General features: G+C 36.0%; 1 protein-coding gene across 5 annotated transcripts in view; it reads left to right on the plus strand.

Moving 5' to 3' along the window:
• Positions 1–22087, plus strand: part of NEGR1 (neuronal growth regulator 1) — a 788184-nt gene that overhangs the window by 164483 nt on the left and 601614 nt on the right. The gene's annotated exons all lie outside the window — the stretch shown is intronic.

Consider the following 22087-nt stretch of genomic DNA (forward strand, 5'->3'; position numbering starts at 1 on the left):
AGTGTGTGAGCCGTCACATCTGAATCATACACAGTGTTGTAAACCAATATTATGTCAATTAAAAATATTTAAAAGATATTCTTCTAAGAGCTTTCTTATTTCACTCTCACTTCTCTGCATATCATAACCTAATTCTCTACCAGGGCTGGGTCACACAAAACTTCTCATGGAGGTAGCCAGGGAGAGAGGAAAAGAGTGAAAGAGGTAGAATATAAACCTGAATAATAGACTGAAACTAACTACTCCTTCAAGTCGCGCTGCAAGAATTCCTGCTTGAAAACAGGTTTAGGAGGAGATGACTTTAACACTGAATCAAGCTGAGAGTTTTGTTTTTAGGATATTGAGATGACTGTCTGTTATCTATGAATGAACAGAAAAATTATGAAGCATGGAAATATTTTCCCACAAACAGGAGAAGATACTTCCCATAATAAAACATAAAGGAATTTTTAGGAAGCAATACTAAAAATTTTATTTTGATTACCTAGTTAATTGTTTATTAAATCATTAAATGTGTTCTGTGAAAATTAAAAGAGAGCGAATACCTTATTAGAAAAGGAGAGTAAGGTGCAAGGAGAAAGGAATGCAGTGTGTTTTTAAATTTTCTTCATTTACTATCTTTAGTCAGTCAATGGGGCATAGAATAAAATGAAGAAACAATGGAGTTTTAACACCTTCATGAACATGTCCAAGTCAGTGGAGCTGATGAAAGAACTTCAATTCACTATGTAGCAAATATTAAAGACATGGTGTGACATTATACCTTTAAAGTACTGTTGATACAAAGATGAAAAATTCATAAAAATAAAAAGTTACAAGCAACGGTGAGACTTCACAATAGGAAAAACAAGGAAGAATTTAAAGGATACTTAGATTTGTACCTTTACCCCCATATATTTGTTGTGTTTTGATTCAAAGAAATTGCCATTCATCAAATGCAGCAAAATTTTCTTTTAGAAAATATTTCATATAGTAGGACTTCTGCTGAAGCAACTTGTCTCTTAAATATTTCTGGTATTTATAGAGATGTGGACTAATTTGATTTTCTGTATTACTGTTTCAGCAATAAAATGTGCAATAACTAGTAAAACTATTATATATAAGTAAACATAAGTATATTCACAATACTATAATGTAGATGTAAAATATGTGTGTGTGTATATTTAAGTACATAATACTTTATTTCTTTGTTATCTAAGGAGATATGACACTTCAGATTGCTCTGGTAAGGATTCAGCTAGCAAAAACTTCACTTTAAAAGCTTTTCTGTTATAGTGTCATTAGCAGAGAGTTATATTCCTGCCATGTCTGCTGTTTTGATTATAATCCAAACATGAGTAACGCACTGAACTTGAGTGATATTTTTTCCCAATTTTTACAGATGCAAGGTCAGAGTTACAGTATAGTATGTGGTCTATAACTGAAGATCCTGTAAAATAGCAAGATTGAAATATTTAAGCAAATTGGCATTTGCTTAAAATGTTTTTTTTTTTCAATTTAGCATTTTAATTTTGAAGGTCACATTTGGAAAGACCATAGAGACTTCTTACCATACGTTTCTGTATTTTTTAGAGCATAATTGATTGGCCTGGATGGGGCAGAAGGGGGATTGAAATACCAGCTATGTCCTCTAACTCATTATATTACACATATTTTTCATCATACAAATAAAGCCTTTTATAAGTATGCTTCTTTCCTGAATTGGCTATAGCCAATTGTAAGGCACACTTCATTGAGAGTTGTTGAGAAACCCAAGTATGTCTTTCATTTTCTCTAGAGTAGCACAGATCTCCTGACTGTTCTTCTCTGCTGATCCCAGCATGCTTCCTGGAGTTGTAGAGTCAGCATAACCATTTAGGTTTGAGGCTTAGAATTAGATAAGAGTTGAAGGAAAAGGAGTAGATGGATACTGAAATATTTGTAATTCTCTAAAAAATAGCAATATAATGAGGCTGAACTTCAATAAATCAATTAATGCATAAATAGAATGAAAATGGTCTATAAAAATTATAGCCATTTCTAATATGTCTTCTGTCATTTATTTTAACAGATTCTTATATGAAAAGAGCCTTCTTACTGTGGCCATAGTCAAAAGTGACTTTTTTGTTGCTGTGTTTGAAAGGAATATTTTACTGTTTCTAGAAAAATCTTTTAAAAACTTTTCATGATGGGATTCATCATTCTGGATTAAGCATATTTCTTTGAGCCTTTCAAAAAACAATCTATATTTTCTTTTTTTTTTTTTTGGTTATTTTCTAAAAATGAAAACTTCTCTTCAGACTGTGATTAGATCCAAGTAAATTCAGTCTGCTGAAGGTTATTTAGTTCAGCTCTTCTCCCCAAAGTAGGAGTAGTGGTTTAGTAATTTGAAATATGAAGGTGTCAAACTTAGTTTGATAGTTTTTACATTTAAAATTTACCATGTAGTATTATTTATAAAGCATTTTGTTTTCTTTTTTCATGTTAAGCTTCTTATGGAAAATGTTGATAGATCTTCTGCAGCATGATAGTTTTTCCTGCTGGATAATTCTTCATTATGTGTATTTATTATGTGTTGACTTGGAAATAATCAGAATGTGATTTAATCAAGAAAGTATTTAACAATAGACATCCCAGTCTAGGTTTACAACCAAGGTGTTTTTCACCAGAGCATGGGGGGTGGTATAAACTTTCCTCATTTGATTGATAATTTGGTTGGTTTTTTTTTTTTTTTGTAAGAGTCTTCAAACACATGGCAACAATTGGTCATTTTGTACCAATCAGCAGAGATGGTCTTCCTGTGGTCTTCCCTCCATAAGGAGAGAATGGACAGGTTGTTGCTGTTCTTTCATAGTAAATGATAAGGAGAAATCAGTGAGTATGTATTATTTTGTATGGAGTTGATAGAGAGTTGAATCAGACTGCTTTTCACCTAAAAATCTTAGGTTGGTATTTAGAGATGAATTGGAATCTGTTTGATTCAAAGCAAGTTTTACTTAATAGCAAGTTTTCATTTTAATGAATCTTGTATTTTCTATTTTTATTTATTGTTGTTTCTGTTGAAGCTCCACTGGATAGAGTCCTTCTACTTATATTTGTTTTTTAGGAAGTTGTAGGAAAGGAAAGACAATGTCAGTGTTTTGTTGAAGCATTGCGATGGAATGAATTGAATCCAAACCAAATTTTTCATGTTGAAACCCTGACCATATATGAAGGCATTTGGAGATGGTGCCTTAAGGATGCAATTAAGGCTGGGTGAGATCATAAGAATATGTCTCTGGCCTAATGATATTGGTGTCTTTATAAGGATGGAGAGCCACTAGTGCTCTTTGTAAGCACACAGAGGGAAGAACATATGAGGGCACAGAGAGAAGGTGATTTGTATCTGCAAGACTGGAAGAGAGCCCTCAGTAGAGAGGAAGGCCCTCTTTGAGGCTTTTAAAAAATAATCTTTATTTCCTTTATTTTGGTTATTTTCTAAAAATGAAAAATTCTCTCCAAACTATGATTAGATCTAAGTACATTCTGTCTGCTAAAAGTTATTTAGTTCAAATATTCACCCCAAAGTAGGAATTTGCTAGTACCTTGATCGTGGGCTCCTAGTCTCTACAACTTCAAGAAAACTCCATTGTTTGAAACATACAGTATGTCATCTTTTATTATGGCAGCCTGAGCAGACTAATAAAAGCCTACATCATGAATATAATTGCAAAAACTTGTCTAGTACATTTTATCCTCATACAAATTTCCATATCAGATCAACTGCAGACCAAATTTCTAAGTAATAAACACATAATTTAGAGTTGTTTATAAGTGTATATGATGGAAATCAGGCCATGCTACTTCCACAACTTAAACATATCAATAAATTGTGCTTAAAATTAATGTGAATACAGTAAATTTAGTTAAACTGTGTACGTAGTGATGAGGATTTTTTTAGAGCACCAAAATTGAACTCTGCAATATATTGAGTAAATATCTAGTTAACCAGATCTTGTGCTAGCTTTTTCCTATGAGCTGGAAATGGTTTGAGGTGATTTTAATAAAATAGCAGGAAGTACTGATTTCAGATAAAATCAATTAAGTAAAAACAAAGATACCCCTATATGTGGTTTTCTCTGCAGGGATTAGTATAGAAACTTGGCTATTTTTCTAAACTCTCCTTGTGGATGTTTTAAAATTAAGTATTGATTTGGATTCTAGTTACACTCATGGGCCCTTGGTGATAGCTACAATTTCTAACCATTTTTTTTTTATTCCTCAGAAATAGACAGAAAATAGAGCTAAAGAATTAATCCTTAAAAGAAAATCAAATTATTTTATTTTTAGCAATATATTATTCATTTTTAATATAATTTTTAAATACAATGTTACTGATTTACCATCGATTTATAATACATTATAGCTCATAGGACTATATAATCATAGCTAATCTACCATCAAACTTTTGGTGTCAGTCTTACTATAAATCTGATTGATCTTTTCTACCCTTCCTTCTCAGCCCCTTCCACTCCCCCTCTGGTATCCACCATATTTTTCATAGAGTCTGAGTTATTTTTGTTGTGACTTTAGTTTTTTCCCTCTAACTATTTTCATTCCACATGAGGAAATCATCTGGCAATTGCCTTTCGCTTTTTGACTTATTCACTCAGCATAATTTCTAGCTTATGTCACCTGAATTACATCCATGCTATAATGAAAAGTAAGATTTCATCAGTTTAAGCTGCCAAATAGTATTCTCTTGAGTACATATTCCACAACTTCCTTAGGTGTCTTCATGTCATGGCTATTGTGCATAATGCTGCTATGAACATAGGATTGTATATATTTTTTCGAATTAGTGTTTTCATGTTTTTCAAATAAATATATATAAGTGATATTTCTGGGTCATATGCTATTTCTGTTTTTACTTTTAAAGGAGTCTCCATTTTCTATAGGAACAGGATCATTCCACTTTCCCACCAACAGTCAACAGAGTTCTTTTTTTCACAACACACTTGTCAAAACATTTTTCTAAGTCTTTTTGATATATGTCATTCTCAAAGATGATATGTCATTGTGGTTTTGATTTTATTTCCTTAAGATTAAGGGAAGTTGAGTATTTTTTCATGTGCCTGCTGGCCATCACATTACAGTATTTAAATGTTAGTCCTGTATCTTGACAATATACCTATAAACAGATGTGTAGGTTGTGTTTACTTAATGTTATATTAACTAAAACTGCTGTTTGTAGAAGACAAAAGTAAATTTGCATGCCATATTTAAAAGCAGTATCTAAGTTTTCTTTTATAAATAGTTTAGATGCTAACTAATATGTAAGAATTAAATCAGTAAGAAAATAAAAGTTTAAGTGTGGGGCCTCCCCTGGTGGTGCAGCGGTTGAGCGCTGGGCTGCGAGGCTGTCTGCAGCCTCTGCAGGGCCAGTTCCTTACCTGGCCACCAGCGAGGGTCCCACCAAAAAAAAAAAAAAAAGTTTTAGTGTGTAAGAATGGCTAACTCATTGTACAAAATAAGCACAGTATTGATCTATGAGAAAAGTCTTCAAAATGTTTTCTTGCAAGGCCTAGTATGAATGGTAAGTCATTTATGTGTACCATAATGCTAAAAGAAAATTCATGAGTATGAAGAGTTTTGTTTCACTTTACCGTCAATCTATGGAATCAGAAGGCATGTTTTATATTCCTTGACATAATTTCCCTTTTTTGGTTTTACATTTATAAAGAAAAAAGTCACAATCTCAAACATTTCACAATTCCAAAGTAAAACATGGTATGTTGTTTTTAGTATCTACCCATATTTTTAAGAAGTAAAATGCACTGAAATCTGTAGGGAATTTGTACTGAATTAGAAAAAAATACTTTCTATTTCACATAAAATCATCTTCAGTTTTATATTTAGTTTTTATGCAAATGACCTATATTAAAAAGACTGAGCAACAACGTATGCTGAGAGGGTGCAGTAATAAAAAGATTTACAAAAGTTAAACATTTTATCATTAAAAAATACTATGACGTGGCACGCAGACGTCTCCTGCCGTGCCCACTGCTCCCCTCAGTAGTGCCCTCCGTCTGTCTGCCTGTTCTGCTCCCCACTCTGGCTGTGGTGAATTCTCTCACCCTTCTGTGCTTCTTTCTGTACCCAGTGCTTGTATAAAAAAAATAAATCTTTTAAAAAAATACTATGATGGTTCATTACTCAAAATAGTCCTAAATACATGAAAATTATCCTAAAAACTTTAAATAAAATTAAAGAATCCCTCTGATAGTGAATTTTCTAGTTTAGAATAAATTCTAATAACTAATAGTATTTTATATACACAACATTATGCAGGTGAATTACAATAACTTGAAAGGATTGAGAATAATTATAATAGTTGTAATTCTAAATCTCACATTCTTGATACTTTCAAAATGAAGTCCGTTTGCAAGTTTAGTGAAAATCAAAAGTTTTTCATTTTAGTTATTTTTATTGTTTTATTTGATTTTGTTCTGCACTTTTTAGTGACAATGCTGAATTAAATTTTGACACAGATACAAAATTTGGAGAAATTTGTATTTATTTTCTCATTCATCACATACAATAAGTTTATTGAGGAAAAGGGTGGAGGGAGGAAACAAGAGAAAGCTGCATAGACAAACGTGGGAAGTTTTATTTTTTTAAAGATTTATTTTTTTATTTATACAATAGCCGGGGTACAGGCCAGAGGTGCAGGAGGGTGAGAGGATTCACCAGAGACAGAGTGGGGAACAGACCAGGTAGATTGACAAAAGTACACTGCTGTGGGGGGCAGCAGGTAAGACAGGAGAGGTCTGGTTAGCCATGTGGGTTGCTCCCTGGCCAGCCAGGAATCGAACCCACACTGCAGAGGCTGTGGACAGCTTCACTGCACTGTGCTCAACCTGCTGTGCCAGGGATAGGCCTCTGAGGTGGGAGTGGGAAGTTTTGTTTATTTTTTTAAAAGATTTATTTTTTTATTTATACAATAGTTGGGGTACAGGCCAGAGGCACGGGAGGGTAAGAGGATTCACCAGAGACAACATGGGGAGCAGAACAGGCAGACAGACCAAAAGCACTGCTGAGGGTGCAGCAGGCATGACAGGAGAGGTCTGCTGCGCCATGTGGGAATCTCCCTGGCTGGCCAGGAATCGAACCCGTGCTGCAGAGGCTGAGGAGAGCTTCAGAGAACTGTGCTCATCCCGCGGCGCCACCAGGGAGGCCTGAGGTAGAAAGTTTTAAAGGACAAGAACTGCCTTGGAGAAAATTGTATAACCTTTAAATAAAGTTACATTTTAGGTTGGTAGAGAAAAGAACTGAATTGTCCTATGACTTGAATTATTTTTAGTTGTCATAATGAGCCACAATCAGAATAAAACATCTGATATTACTGTTTACTTACAATGTTAGATATTACTTATTGTAGACTTCCCAAAGGACTAGAAAAATTTGGTCATGCAAAGTGAAGTAGTAAAATTTACTTTTGTAAGGGAGAATATTATTTTCATAGATCCTTCATAAATATTCCAAATTGGAAAATCAGAAAGTTTTCAGAGATTTTATTATATTGGCTGGGAGATTTAAGATAGGTCTTACAAAGTAAGTAATTGCAATATTCAATTGGTGATCTCTTTTTCTCCTTTTGGTTATAGTCACACCAAATTGGATGAGAAGCTATTATTGTATAGGGTCATGATAAATCCTGGTCTACAGAGTTGTTTGGTATATCATGATCATAGATTTTGCCGAGGGTAGTTGTTCCACATTATTTGTAGTCTTGTTAAATGACTGATTATGCTACCATAATAGGACAGTGTATGTACAGAAGAATTTAAAATTCTGGTGATATTTGATCACAAACCACAGATAAAATATAAGGGAAGGATATTAGCCAATTTTTATGTCAGGTGCCAAAATTGTCCCAAATTAAATCTAGACACAGATCCCATTTTCAATGAATAGAGCACACAGAAAAAGATTAGTTAAATTATCCACTTAGTTAAATTATTAACTAGTTAAAAAGATTAACTAAAAGATTAGTTAAATTATCCACTTTCTTTATTCCATTGATCATATTTTATGATCATCTCCTTAGAGATCTCAGTGATTTCTCTACAGCTATGAGTATGAAATTCATCCTCAAAGAGTGAGCCAACTCCTGACACCAATATCATACATAAAGTAACTTGTTAGGTTCATTGAACTTCTCAGGCAAAGCATTTTTCAGACTTCAATGAAAGTATCTTAATCTCCTGCTAGTCTCTGAATAAAAAGTAAATGTTTTCCCATTTTCTTGGTAAAACATAGGATGGTAGGATTGGGGGCAGAGGAAAACAATTCACAATTTCTCTTTCATGATTAAAATATTTTCACTCAAATCAAGGCTCAGTTTACTTCTCTTTTCTGTTAAACCAGTTAAGAGCTCTTTGTCTAAAAAGGGAATTGATTATTTAAACTTGGCCCAGGGTGATATCAGGTACTATTATGAAGGAAACATTAAAGGCCTGTGACATAGAGGAAAATAACTAGTCAGGTCAAAGAAAACGCTTTAGTCCTGCTTTCACAATCTACATTATTAAGTAATCTTGATAGTTTGATAATAATTGTCAACACTTACACTGTGTGTTAGATATGTAGCTGTTTTTCATGTCTTATTCAATTAATCCAGAAAATAACCTTAAGAGAGAGGTACTTTAATATTTTTGCTTTATTGAGACAATGAGGTTAAATAACTTCCAAATATCTGTTCGTTAGTAGGTGGTGATAGGTTTCAAGCACAGTTTTAGGAGGTTTATTTTTAACCATTATAAAATATCACCTCTCAAGTATCTCAAGTAGTGGATGTGTTAATTAATTCAGTCATGGGAATCCTTTACAATGAATACATACATCAGACAATCATTTTGTATGCTTTAAATTTGCTGCATTTTTTTTAAGTTTTTTTTTTTTAATCTCAGCATGATTTTTTTTTTTTAAGATTTATTTATTTATACAAGCACTGGGTAAGGTCAGAAGCGCAGGAGGGTGAGAGAATTCACCAGAGCCAGAGCGGGGAGCAGAGCAGGCAGAAGGACCAAAGTACACTGCTGAGGGGAGCAGCGGGTGGCAGGAGAGGTCTGCGTGCCATGTGGGACCCTCGCCTGGCAGCGGGGGATCGAACTGGCTGCAGGCAGCTTCGCAACCCAGCGCTGAATCGCTGAGCCACCGGGGAGGCCCCAAATTTGCTGTGGTTTTGGACAAGTGGCTATTTAGCTTTTCTGCTCATTTTTTATTGAGTTATTTGTTTATTGTTGAATTGTATGAGTTTTTGATAGAAGTGCATTATCAATCTCTTATCAGATGTATGGTGTGGAAATATTTTTTCCCATTCAGTAGGGAGTCTTTGTTTTAGTAATAAAGATAGAAAGACTGGAGGAAACCTTTTGGAAGGGAAAACCTTGGGTACATTTGTAGTCTTCTATAGAAACTTTTTAGTTTGATATTGTCCCATTGTTTGTATTCCCTTTTGTTTTTTTCTTGCTGTCAGTAATGAATCCACAAAGAATTATTGAAGCATATATCATGGAGGGTTGTGCCTATGTTTTTTTTCTATGAATTTCAGTTTCAAGTCTTACATCCATTTAGATTTAATTAATAATACGTTGTGAGATAGCAGTCTAGTTTCATTCTTTTGCACGTGCTGTCCAGTTTCCCCAACACTATTTATTGAAGAGACATCCTTTTCTCCAATGTATACTGTTGACACCTTACTTTTAGATTAACTGTCCATACAGGTGTGGATTTATTTCTGAATTCTCAATTCTAGTTTGTTGGTCTGTGTGCCTGTTTATGTTCTAGTACCATACTGTTGTGATTATTAAAGCTTTCTATTATAGTTTGAAATCTTTGTGATTCTATATGAATTTTAGTCATGTTTGTTCTATTTCTTTGAAGAATGCCATTGAAACATTGTTAGGAATTCCATTGATTCTGTGAATTGATGTGGGTAAGATGTCTGTTTTTTTTTTTAAAAGATTTATTTATTTATACAAGAACCAGGGTACAGGCCAGATGCACAGGAGGGTGAGAGGATTCACCAGAGCCAGAGTGGGGAACAGAACAGGCAGACTGACGAAATACACTGCTTGAGGGGAGCAGTGGGCCAGAAAGGAGAGGTCTGCTTTGCCATGTGGGATTCTCACCAGCTGGTCAGGATTGAACCCACACTGCAGAGGCTACGGACAGCTTCACAGTGTGGTGCTCAACTGTCTGTGCCATCAGGGAGGCCCAAGATGTCTGTTTTAATGATGTTAATTTTTTTCATGAATAATAGTCATTTCCCATGGATATTTTTATTTATTATACTTCAATAAATTTGAATTAGAATGTAAAATTAGAACCTCACAAAATTCAATAGAACTTTAAGAAAAAAAATCTTTAAAAATGTATGGCTTTAGGGCCTCCCTGGTGGCGCAAGAAGTTAAGATGCAACCTATGAAACTGTCAGCAACTGCTGTAACACGAGTTCGATCACCAACCCCGGAACTACCCACATGGTGCAGCAGACCTCTCTTGACTCACCCACTGCTCCCCTCAGCAGTGTATTTCAGTCAGTATGCCTGTTCTGTTCACCATTCTGTCTCTGGTGAATCCTCTCACCCCCACACATCTGGCTTGTATCCCAGTTCTTGCATGCATAAATAAATAAATCTTTTAAAAAGTAATTAAAATGCATGGCTTTATACTATATATTTTGCTAAAAATTTAAAAATTACATTAAAAATGTATACCCAGTTTTATGGGCTTTTTGGAGATGTGTTAGAAAAACTAAATTTCTTTTTCTACCTGAATATATTGTTTTTCTAAATGAATTAAACTGTAAAAATGTGAGAAAGTATAATTAAGAGGTCAGTTAGTGGGTGTGTTTATGAATTTCTGATAGACCAAAACTATAGTTTAATATATGTTGTATTTGTAGGCTATATTTGTTTTGACTCCATTTAATGTGAAAGCAAATCAGAGTTGGACAAAAAAATAGCTAAATTTTAAGTGAGTCATACCAAATTTCATTTTTCATACCTAATTAGCCAGCTATTCATATGGATAGATTATTTATTGGAATTTTTTAGTATAGTGAAATAATTTGGCATAATCCTGTGTTCTACAAGTTCATCTGTTGAAGTTTTTTGTTTACTCAAGCCAAGGGACCTCCATAAACCAAGGAATAGAGTAAAATGAAGGTTTGGCCTTTTTAAGAACATTTAAAATAAAGTTCAGGTTCACCTTGAAACATCAAACATCATTTCTAATTATTTGGTGTTTTTCAACCTTAATTGGAAAATTGATTATATAAGAGTGGTATTTGAAGTGTAAAGAAATGTGATCCACAGAGAGTAGAAAAGTACAAGGTGGGTTTGAATCCTTGTGAAAGTCTTAGCAAGATGCTTAGTCATACTTTAAGAATCAGATACTTGATTGGGTTCAGAATGGGGGGATTGCAATTGTATGGGGAATATAAAAATAAAATTTATTAATTAAAAAAAAAAGATTAAAAAAAAAAAAGAATCAATACTTTGTATTAGAGTTTAAAGAACAAGAAATTTCTAATCTGTTGTTTTGGTTATTAAAAGTGAATGTGGGAGTAGGAGAGGGAGAGGCAAGATGTGGCCACGATATACAAAAGAAAGTCCTTTCATGGTTAACTTGGAGATGCAGGAGAGTAATTCCATTTTTATTACAAACTAGCCTTAAGAGGGTTAAGCCTCGTGTAAAATGGAAGCAGTTTTGGAGTTTTGGATTCTAAATTTTATAACCTATTAAATAATTGTATAAGAACTGAAATATTAACTACAAAAATCCATTAGTTTTTTAACTCTAAAAGAAAAAAAAAAAAAACAATGGCAGATTCTGGAAAGGAGATGCCCTGAGTTTGAGAAATATACCCAGTATACTCATCATAGCCTTCACAAAACAGCAGAACATCCAAATTGGGAATTTTGTTACACAGGGGCAAATAGGGGGCAGGGGTTTCTTTAATTAATATAAAGAATTCTAGGAAATACAGTACACAAATTAGCAGAAATTTTCTTGAATCCTTTCTTGTATTCCTATAACAAAAAATTTATATTCTTGAAACTAGTAAATATTTTGTCTGGAAAAATACCAAAAAGGATATCCTTGTAAAGTTAGGAAATATTAGTGTATCCTCTCAGATAGTGGGTAATAGATTTCCCTTTAGTTCTTCAGATTAATATATATGCTTGATTTGAAAATACAGAGATAAGTTATTGAACAATTCAAAATATTTTAATCCAACATCACCATCAATCTATGTATGTATTTTATTTTATTTTAAGATTTATTTATGCATACAAGAGCTGGGATACAGGTTAGAGGGGTGGGAGGGGGGTGTGAGAGGATTCACCAGGGTCAGAGTGGGGAACAGAACAGGCAGACTGAATGAAATACACTGCTGAGGGGAGCAGCGGGCAAGTCAGGAGAAGTCTGCTTCACCATGTGGGTTGCTCCCTGGCTGGCCGGGGATCAAACTCGTGCTGCAGAGTCTGCAATTGCGTCATAGTGCAGTGCTTAACCCCTTGTGTCATCAAAGAGGCCCATATGTATGTATTTTAAAATGTTAATTTAATGGAGATTTCCATAGATAATATAAAAAGGCAAGCTTGAACTAGATGTGCTATTACATTGTACCTTTGTTTAGACAATGTTTTATTTGTTTAGGTTCTATATTTTAGACCTTAGTGTTCTCCAAAGGTAGAATAATAATCCTTGTATATTGGGATTGTTGGGAGAATAATGGAATTTTCTAAATGAGAAAGGAAAATCAACACATGAAGTCATATGGCATTTACAGAAAAACTTTTGGGAGAAGTGATGCATTAGCTATTTATTTTTATAAATCATGATGTATTTTGCTCATTCATCAATTTGCTTACATTATTTTTGGTTTACTCTGTGCGATTATACACTTTTATATTCCCTGATAACAATAATATCTTTAATAGCATTAGCTTCCTTTAAACATTGGTACCTTTCAAAGTTACTATTGATGAGATAGTGAATCCTCTGGGACATTTCCATTCAATACTTGGTAGTTTTTTAGTTCCATTAATTTAAAAATGTTTAGACAACTTCTGAATAAAAGTAACTCCAAATCCTTTGTAGAAGAAATCTGTTGTGGCTTTCAAAAAATGTTGAAGTACCGAGGACATTAATTTGAATTATGTATATTTAAATGATTATTGAGCAGTTTGTGGAAATAGTTTTGTGGTGAAGAGTGGAGAAAAAGGGTGAGGAAGTGCCTCCCTGGTGATGCAGGCAGTTGAGCACCACACTGTGAAGCTGTCTGCAGCCTCTGCAGTTCTGGTTCAATCCCTGCCGGCTGTGGAGATACCCACATGGCACGGCAGACCTCTCCTGTCTCACCGGTTGCTTCCCTCAGCAGTGTATTTCATTCAGTCTGCCTGTTATGTTTCCCACTCTGTCTCTGGTGAATCCTCTCACCCTTCCGCATGTTCGGTCTGTACCCCAGTTCTTGTGTAAATAAATAAATCTTTGAAAAAATTACTTTAAAAAAAACAACAACAAAAAGGGTGAGGGCTATAGTATTCCGGGAGTATTAGGAAGAATAGTTTCTGGAGTTAACGCAATGATTTGAACTCAGCCGAGCTACTGCTTGCTAAATATTATCATCTGTTATATATATATGTGAAATCTAAGTGAGAACTTTCTTCAATTTCAATAGAACAAGAAGAAAGAGAAGGAAATAGAAACATAGCCATTCAAGAAACAGATGCAAGAATAACCAGAATGTACATTGAGTGAGTACTAGGTATTTAATGAAAATCAGACTTATATGTGTTCATAAAATAGATATTTTGGGGAAAAGATGAGGATCCAGTGAGAAGGAAGTAAAGGGCCTAAATAAGGAGGAGTCTGGCCTCCTCTATTACATAGTCGGGTTATCTGTGTCAAGATAGTTCCAAGATTGAGTGCCAGTACTGAATAAATATATTTGTTTTTTTTAAAGAAACCTTGGATTACTAGAAAGTATTTTCAGAAGCAGTTGTTTTTAATGGGGAAAATACAATGTGAAAACCATCAATTTTCAGAATTGTAATAAAGACCTATATTTTCTGTGGGAATTTCAGAACAAAAAGGTTCTCTATAGCTAAAATGTAGGACTGGACAGCATAATTATCATTGAGAAGATCTAGTCTTTGATTATATTTGCCTTTGGCTCAAGTATAATGGCTTTTCTCTCCTTTTAGTAGGCCATAGCGTTATATCAGAACTACTTTTCTTAAAATCCGTATTACCAATAAATAAACAACAAACCACCCAGATAAAATAATTGTGATGCCAACCTAATAAATTTTGTCTGGGACTTCAATTGTTCTAGATGAGGATCATGACATACTTTCATAATGAAAATCAAGCTCCATAATTAATCAGTTCAGTTACTGCCAATTCGTATTATGAAAACCTACAGTGTGTGTAAAGCATCTGTACTCATGAAATGTTTCATTAAGAGTAGGAAGCTCACTTCAACTCAACTCAGAGTTTTGCAGAGTTCTTCCTTCTGCTTGGCATACTCTTCCCCTCTTTTTAATCCTTAAAATCTTAGACTAGTCCTCCAGCAAACAAATTAATTTTCTCTTACAATATAATTCTCTGATATTTCCCTCCATAACCTTCTCTGTAGTTTGCAATTATGGATTCATTTTTGAGCTTATTTTGAAATCAGTTTCTCCTATTTTTAAGCACCAGTAGATTAGACAAATACATACTATTTTAATGAGGCTGTGTCCTATCTTATTAAAGTGAGAAGAGGCACTATAATTGTTAAATAGTAAGAAAATGGAGAGAAATAAGTCAAAATTTTTATCCCTGGGCACTTTATATTGCTGACTTTTAAGCAACAGAATCTACAAAAATTATCTTGTTCCACATTTTTTTTAAAGACAAGTTCATGACTTCTGTGATTTCCCTTCTGTTTTGAAGCTGGATGTTCATCTTCCTTGAAATGCTAGAATGTATGTTGGTTGAACATCTGCATGCTAATTATGTAACCTTTTCTATTGCAAGGAACTCATTAAGAAATCAGAACATTAAGTTGAGAATATTTACTGACAGGATTTATAAATTTCATCTAACCAAGCTATGGTTTTAGTTAAATGATGATTTATAAGTAATGACCAAAATGAATCTCTCTATTTTACAAACATCTTTCTAGGTAGAAAAGCACATTACCAATATAATGCAGAGTTAGGATATTCTCATATCTCATTAGGTTTTGATATGTAAATGGAGCTTGCATTTGGAATAATAAATCCTTGACATCACAACTATATAATGGCCACAGAATAATCTTGTATTTACACATTTGTAAATTACTGAGGAGAGCTGATATGACTTGCAAATATTTTCTTCCTGAAATCTATGGTCAGGAATCAATTACAACATTTTATTAGAGAAGGTATACAATTGATATATCCCTAAATTGATATATCCCTAAAATTTTTTACTTTTTACTTTAATATTTCAGTCATTCATTTCTAAGGAACTTTATAGTAGGCATCGGGCTTTCAAAATATTCAAAAGAAAATTAGATACTTACCAGTAATAAGAATTTGAAGAGATTCACATTGAATTACACTGGAAGAGGAGAGATCATCTCTAATATGTTCATTATGGATAAGAAATGAGAATAAAGGGCCTCCCTGGTGGCGCAGCGGGTTGAGGGCAGCACTGTTAAGCTGTCTGCAGCCTCTGCAGCGCGGGTTCAATTCCCAGCCAGCCAGGAAGAAACCCACATGGAGTGGCAGACCTCTCCTGCCTCGCTCGCTGCTCCCCTCAGCAGTGTACTTTGGTCGATCTGCCTTTTCTGCTCCCAGCTCTGTCTTTGGTGAATTCTCTCACCCTCCCGTGCCTCTGACCTGTACCCCAGTTCTTGTATAAATAAATAAATATTAAAAAAAAGAGAGTAAAAACAGAATTACATTTTACCTGCCAATTGTATCCTTCGTATTATATACAACTTTTCCAGATAAATTTATAGCTCTGCATAGTTTATAAAGCATATTTCAGAAAAAGAAATCTCAACGTGTAACATATTTCTGATTCAGCTAGAAATCAATTCCAGGTGCATCTCCAACTCACACTATTAAAAAGAAGGTGCACAAGGAGTCAGGAAGCCCTTTTTTCACTGGTTCATAGAACAGGTACTAGACTGAAATTTTCTGTTTGTTTGCCAAGAATCATGCCTCACTATGTGCAGGGTTCCCTCCAGCCTCCTGAGGAGGGTGATGCAGGCTAGTATCTCCCTTTTCCTGTCTTTTCCCTAAATGCTTACAATCTACCTGTCCCCTATGAACTGTTTGTATTACCCAGAACATACCTCATTCCACTACTCAGATCAATTCATTCCAAGTTTGTCTTTTTGTAGGTATTATGGGCTGAATGTTTTGTTCCTCCCAAAATGCAATTGTTAAAATCTAATTCTCAGTATCACTGTATTTAGTGAAGAGACCCATAAGGAGGTAATTCAGATTAAATGAGATCATAAGAGTGAAGCCCTGGTCTAATAGGATTAATGTCCTTAATAAGAAAAAAACAGGGCCTCCCCGGTGGCGCAGTGGTTGAGCGCTGGGTTGTGAAGCTGCCGGCAGCCTCTGCAGCTCCGGTTGGATCCCCGGCTGCTTCCCAGCCACTGCAGAAGGGTCCCACATGGCGCGCAGACATCTCCTGCCGCCCGCTGCTCCCCTCAGCAGTGTACTTCGGTCCTTCTCCCTGCTCTGCTCCCCACTCTGGCTCTGGTGAATTCTCTCACCCTCCCGTGCTTCTGACTGTACCCAGTGCTTGTATAAATAAATAATCTTAAAAAAAGAAAAAAGAAAAAGAAAAAACACCAGCTCTCCTTATCTACTGTCACATGAAATAGTTGTGGAAGCACAGCTACTAAGATGGCAACAACATACTACCAGGAAAAGATCTCAGAATGAAACATACTTGCCAGCACTGTCATCTTGGACTTTCCAGTCATTGGTCTGTAGCTTTAAGACCAAGATAAACTAAAGGACTCATTAAAGTCTCTGGAGTCCTCCCTCCATTCACCTGAGTAAAATCAGTACCTCCCTGTTCTGAGAGTTGCATACAACTGTAATATGAAAATGCATTGTCTATTGTTGTAATTTTGCATTCATTCATTTCTTTCCTATGTGGTTGTGACAACCTTGAAGATATCAAGCTCAGAGTCTTGCACAAATGAAGGAAGGAAATGAAAGAAGAGAGAGGAAAGAAGGCAAAGAGGGACTGTAGGGGGGTCAGGAATGACCACTGAGCAGGTTTTCTGATGCTATGCAGCCCGGGAAAAGGAGGAGTCAGAGTCCTCAGTGGTTTTGCAGGCTTTTATTGGGATTACCAGGTATAGGGCAGGCAGGGGTGCTGGGGGGCCAGGAGGCTGGCAGTTCTCCCAGCCCCCAGCAAATCCACACTCTCTCTGGGATCTCTGGCGTTCTCTGCTTCTGCTGCTGCTTCTCTGCTTCTCTCTCTGCTTCTCTTTTGGCTTCTGCTGCTTCTGGCGTGCCCGTGACGCGGCCCTTAAAAAAAAGCACAGTCTTAGCGCAGGTGTACCCACTTCAGGTGCCCGCCATCAGGCATACATTCAGGATCACAGGGTTCCCTCATCTATCTTGATGGCGGGAGGGCAGAAAAGCCTGACATTTTTCCTTACCCTACAGGGAGGGAAGTAGTGAAGTTTGAATAAGGGAAGGAGCAGGAAAGGGATGGGGAGGGAGGGGAGGGGAAGGGAGGAAAGAAAAGCAGCAGAATCTGACACATAGGAAGTCTATAAAATCATCATCATTACCATCATCATAGGTATATAATAAACATGACAATGGTTTCCTTAGTATATGTGAGTATACAATTTTACACATTTAACCTTGGCATATCCTCTTACTAGGACTACTGTAGCTGTGTGCTTGTCTGTATTGAAACTTCTCTAGATTTCTAAAAGGTTCAAAAAAATTCATTGAAACTATCTGTAGGGGCAGGAAGGACCACTGAGCAGGTTTTCTGATCCAGCAGACCGGGTAAAGGAGGAGTCAGAGTCCTCAGTGGTTTTTGCAGGTCTTTTATTAGGATTTACCCGGTACATGACAGGCAGGGGTGCTGGGAGGCCAGTAGGCTGGCAGGTCTCCCAGCCCCCAGCAGGTATTCACTCTGGGCTCTCCAGCCTTCTCTAGGCTTCTCTTTAGGCTTCTGCTGGCATCCTTGTGATGCCGCCCTTAAAAGCCCAGTCTTAGCCCAGGTGAATCCCATCTACATCTGCCCACACCCTACTCCAGGTGCCCGCCATCAGGCATGCATTCAGGACCGCGAGGATCCATCATCTATTCTGATGGCAGGAGGGCAGGAAAGCCTGACATTTTTCCTTACCCTACACCATCTTTACAATTTCAGGGGCAGAGGATTATCTAAAAAAAATTAAATATTTTTATGTACCAGAGACAGGTATTGATAAATATTTTTCCCCAGAAGCTCCACTACTGAAACTGTGCATTTGTGGATACTGAGAACATTAAAATTAACTCCAAGAGAACCCTTAAAATTGTTTCAGGGATGCTATGGCATTTCATGAAATTTCAACTTGACAGCATGTTCAAGATTAGCTCAGTTCCTTATTTTTGATATGTCAAAACAAGGACAGGGGGTTATATGACTTATACAAAGCCCCATATCTCCCTGGTTTGCCCATATAGAAGGCAAGCAGGCAGGTGTTCTGATTCCCTGTGAGTAGACCTATTGCCTGCTGAGTATGTGCACTTTTTTTAATTTTCATGAATCTAAAGTTGTCGTTAGGCAAGCTTAGCAAATGTGTTCAGTGAACAAACTTGCTTCCTGTTAAAAAAAAAATCCAAATTATCAGGTAGATGATCCTAGAGTTATTTTAATTAAAGGCAATGGAGAAAAAAATTAGGCACTTAGATAGTGTTCTTGGACTCATAAAATTAAAGAGCCTCTTCTGTCAATATGTAGGTTAGAGGTAATTTCTGTAAATGTGAGTGTAAATTAACTGTGTAAATTCCCATGCATATTAATTACAAAATAAAGCCTCACTACATTATCTTTTATTTCCATGGTGAAATTTTTTTAAGGGAAAATAGTTTTTTCTTCTGTGAACTAAAGTCGGAATATTTTAGATCTCTTTCTCTTTTGAGATAACCAAATATATGCCCCATAACCAAATATATGATTAGGCTTCAATGAATTTTTGCCTTAGGTTATTCCATTAATATATTGATTATATACCTAAAGGACTATAAATGTTGACATCCCGGGGTAGTGATTAAATCTTAGGGACTCTTGTTCCTATGTATATTTTTAAAAATGCATACTATCCTCTTCATATAAGAATGCAAATTTGTTATTTGGAACAATCATGAATGGCTTTACATTTTTATCTAACTTTTTAATAAATGTTAAAATCTAATGATAAGTTGCTGGTCATCTGGTAAATTCCTAACTTCTAACTCTAATTTCCACTTTGACTACTAATATGATTTAAAGGCTCATAAATATAATAGTAATCATTTTTCTACTTAAGAAATTAGAATTTCCAACCACAAATCCCTGAAGTTAAGTGTGATTTGGTATCTCTTATCTCAACCAAATTTGAAATTAATCACTGAACTAATTAGTTACATATATTTAATAGTCTATAATTTAATCTTCTGTCTTCAGGGCAGAAATTTACTTAAAGTGCCCCAAGTGGACATAGGCTATCACTAATGAGATAGAATTAAAAGAAGAAACAACCATCAGAGGACAAAATGGTTCATGTAGAAGTTACTGGTATTAATATCAGTGGGGGCAGGTATAAGCTCTAAGAATATGTAATTTGAGCTGGGAATCATACTACTTCTAAGGAATAAAACTTTATTATTCTACTAATTAAAAAATCAGTCACTTTTCCCTGTGAGATTTGCTGCTTCAAACACATGTTTATAGGTTACTTTATATGAATTATTCATTTGAAAGCATGCCTAAAATTTTTTGAAACATTTATAGTGATAGGTAACTTGTTGATCTAAATATTAAAAGCTAAACTATTTTAGGCTTGTTATGTACCAAACGTTGTACTATTTTTTATATAAACGTATTTAATCTGTCAAGCGTTGTAGAGGCAGGACTGGACACAGTGCAGGTTTTCTGATCCCATGCAGACCGGGTAAAGGAGGAGTCAGAGTCCTCAGTGATTTTGCAGGTTTTTTATTGGGGTTCACCAGGCATATGGCAGGCAGGGGTGCTGGCTGGGAGGCCTGCCAGCCTCCCAGCCCCCAGCAAGTCTTCACTCTATCTGAGCTCTCTGGAGTTCGTTCTGCTGCTTCTCGGCTTCTCTTTCGGCTTCGGCTTCGGCTTCTCTTTCGGCTTCGGCTTCGGCTTCGGCTTCGGCTTCGGCTTCGGCTTCGGCTTCGGCTTCGGCTTCGGCTTCGGCTTCGGCTTCTACTGCTGCTGCTGGCGTCCCCGTGACGCCGCCCTTAAAAGCACAGTCTTAGCTCAGCTGAATCCCATCTACCTATGCCCACACCCTATTCCAGGTGCCCGCCATCAGGCATGCATTCAGGACAAGGATCCATCATCTATCCTGATGGCGGAAGGGCAGAAAAGCCTGACATTTTCTTTACCCTACAAGCATTAAAAGATTGGCACTATCACTGTTGTCCCCATTTTACAGATTATTCCTAGAAATTGTTACTAAATTTCTTTTATTAAATTGTTGTAAGTGGAAACTAGTGAGTCTGAACTTGCTCCAGAGTTGCCATCTTCACCTCCAGACCCTTGGTATACAAAGTAATGTCCAAGGAGCAACAGCAGGGGATCTGTAGGGTCAGGACAGGATGCGGGGCAGGTTTTCTATGATCCAGCAGACCCGGTAAAGGAGGAGTCAGAGTCCTCAGCGGTTTTTGCAGGTCTTTTATTGGGATTTACCCGGTACATAGCAGGATAGGGTGCTGGGGGCCCGGGAGGCTGGCAGTCCTCCCAGCCCCCAGCAAATCCTCACTATCTGGGCTCTCTGGTGATCTCTGCTTCTGCTTCTCCTTCTCTGCTTCTCTCTCAGCTTCTCTTTCTGCTTCTGCTGGCGTCCCCCCGTGATGCCGCCCTTAAAAGCACAGTCTTAGCCCAGGTGAATCCCATCTACCTATGCCCACACCCTACTCCAGGTGCCCACCATCAGGCATGCATTCAGGACCGCGAGGATCCATCATCTATCCTGATGGCGGGAGGGCAGAAAAGCCTGACATTTTTCCTTACCCTACAGGATCCTAACAAGGATGCTTCTTAGAAATGCAGAATCTAGGTCCCATCCCAGGCCTAATGATTCAACATTTGCATTTTAAAAGATTTTTCAGAAGCATGACACTCTAAATACTATCAGTAAAAACACTTTCAGAACTTCGTTATGTATTGTTTTATGTTCTTAACTTATAAATGAATGTTTCAGTTCTTAAAGGAATTCAAAAAAATCCTTGAAGTCATCTATAAATCCAAAGGTAAGATTTAGACTTTTGAACTTAGAATTTATCATCCTAAGAGTCTCAATCTTGCTCTTTTAATAGAAGGATTGGTGGTTACATATTTGAACTCCTCTTTAAGGCAGATCTTGATTCAAATTGTTTACTTCTTGCTGATTGATGACATATTACCTAAATTTTGTTTCCTAATCTACTAACTTTGAGATAAATCAGCCCCATTGTATCTGAAGCTGCTGTCTTTGTTATTAATAATGCCAGTCTGCTGTGATAATGTAAATCAGTAATTCTCTAACTTTAGAGTCATCTATGGTCTTGTTGAACAACTTACAGTTGCTTCACTCTCCCAATTTCTGATTATTGTAGGTCTAGAGTGAGAGGTCAGAATTTGCATTTTAACAAGGTCATAGCGATCTAGGGAAAAAAAAAGAACAAGCCATTTCTAGATCTCTAATTTTATCTGTGCTGATTATCAACAGTATTCCCCAATTTAATTTAATTAACCATTATGAAAGGCTTCTGTTATATAAATCTCATTCTACACAAAACAGCTTTGTGTCTAGAAAGTTAGTGAAATCATG

Source organism: Talpa occidentalis, unplaced genomic scaffold (genome assembly GCF_014898055.3).
Source record: "Talpa occidentalis isolate TD23 unplaced genomic scaffold, MPIMG_talOcc4v2.1 talOcc4.9, whole genome shotgun sequence".
Lineage (NCBI taxonomy): Eukaryota > Metazoa > Chordata > Mammalia > Eulipotyphla > Talpidae > Talpa > Talpa occidentalis.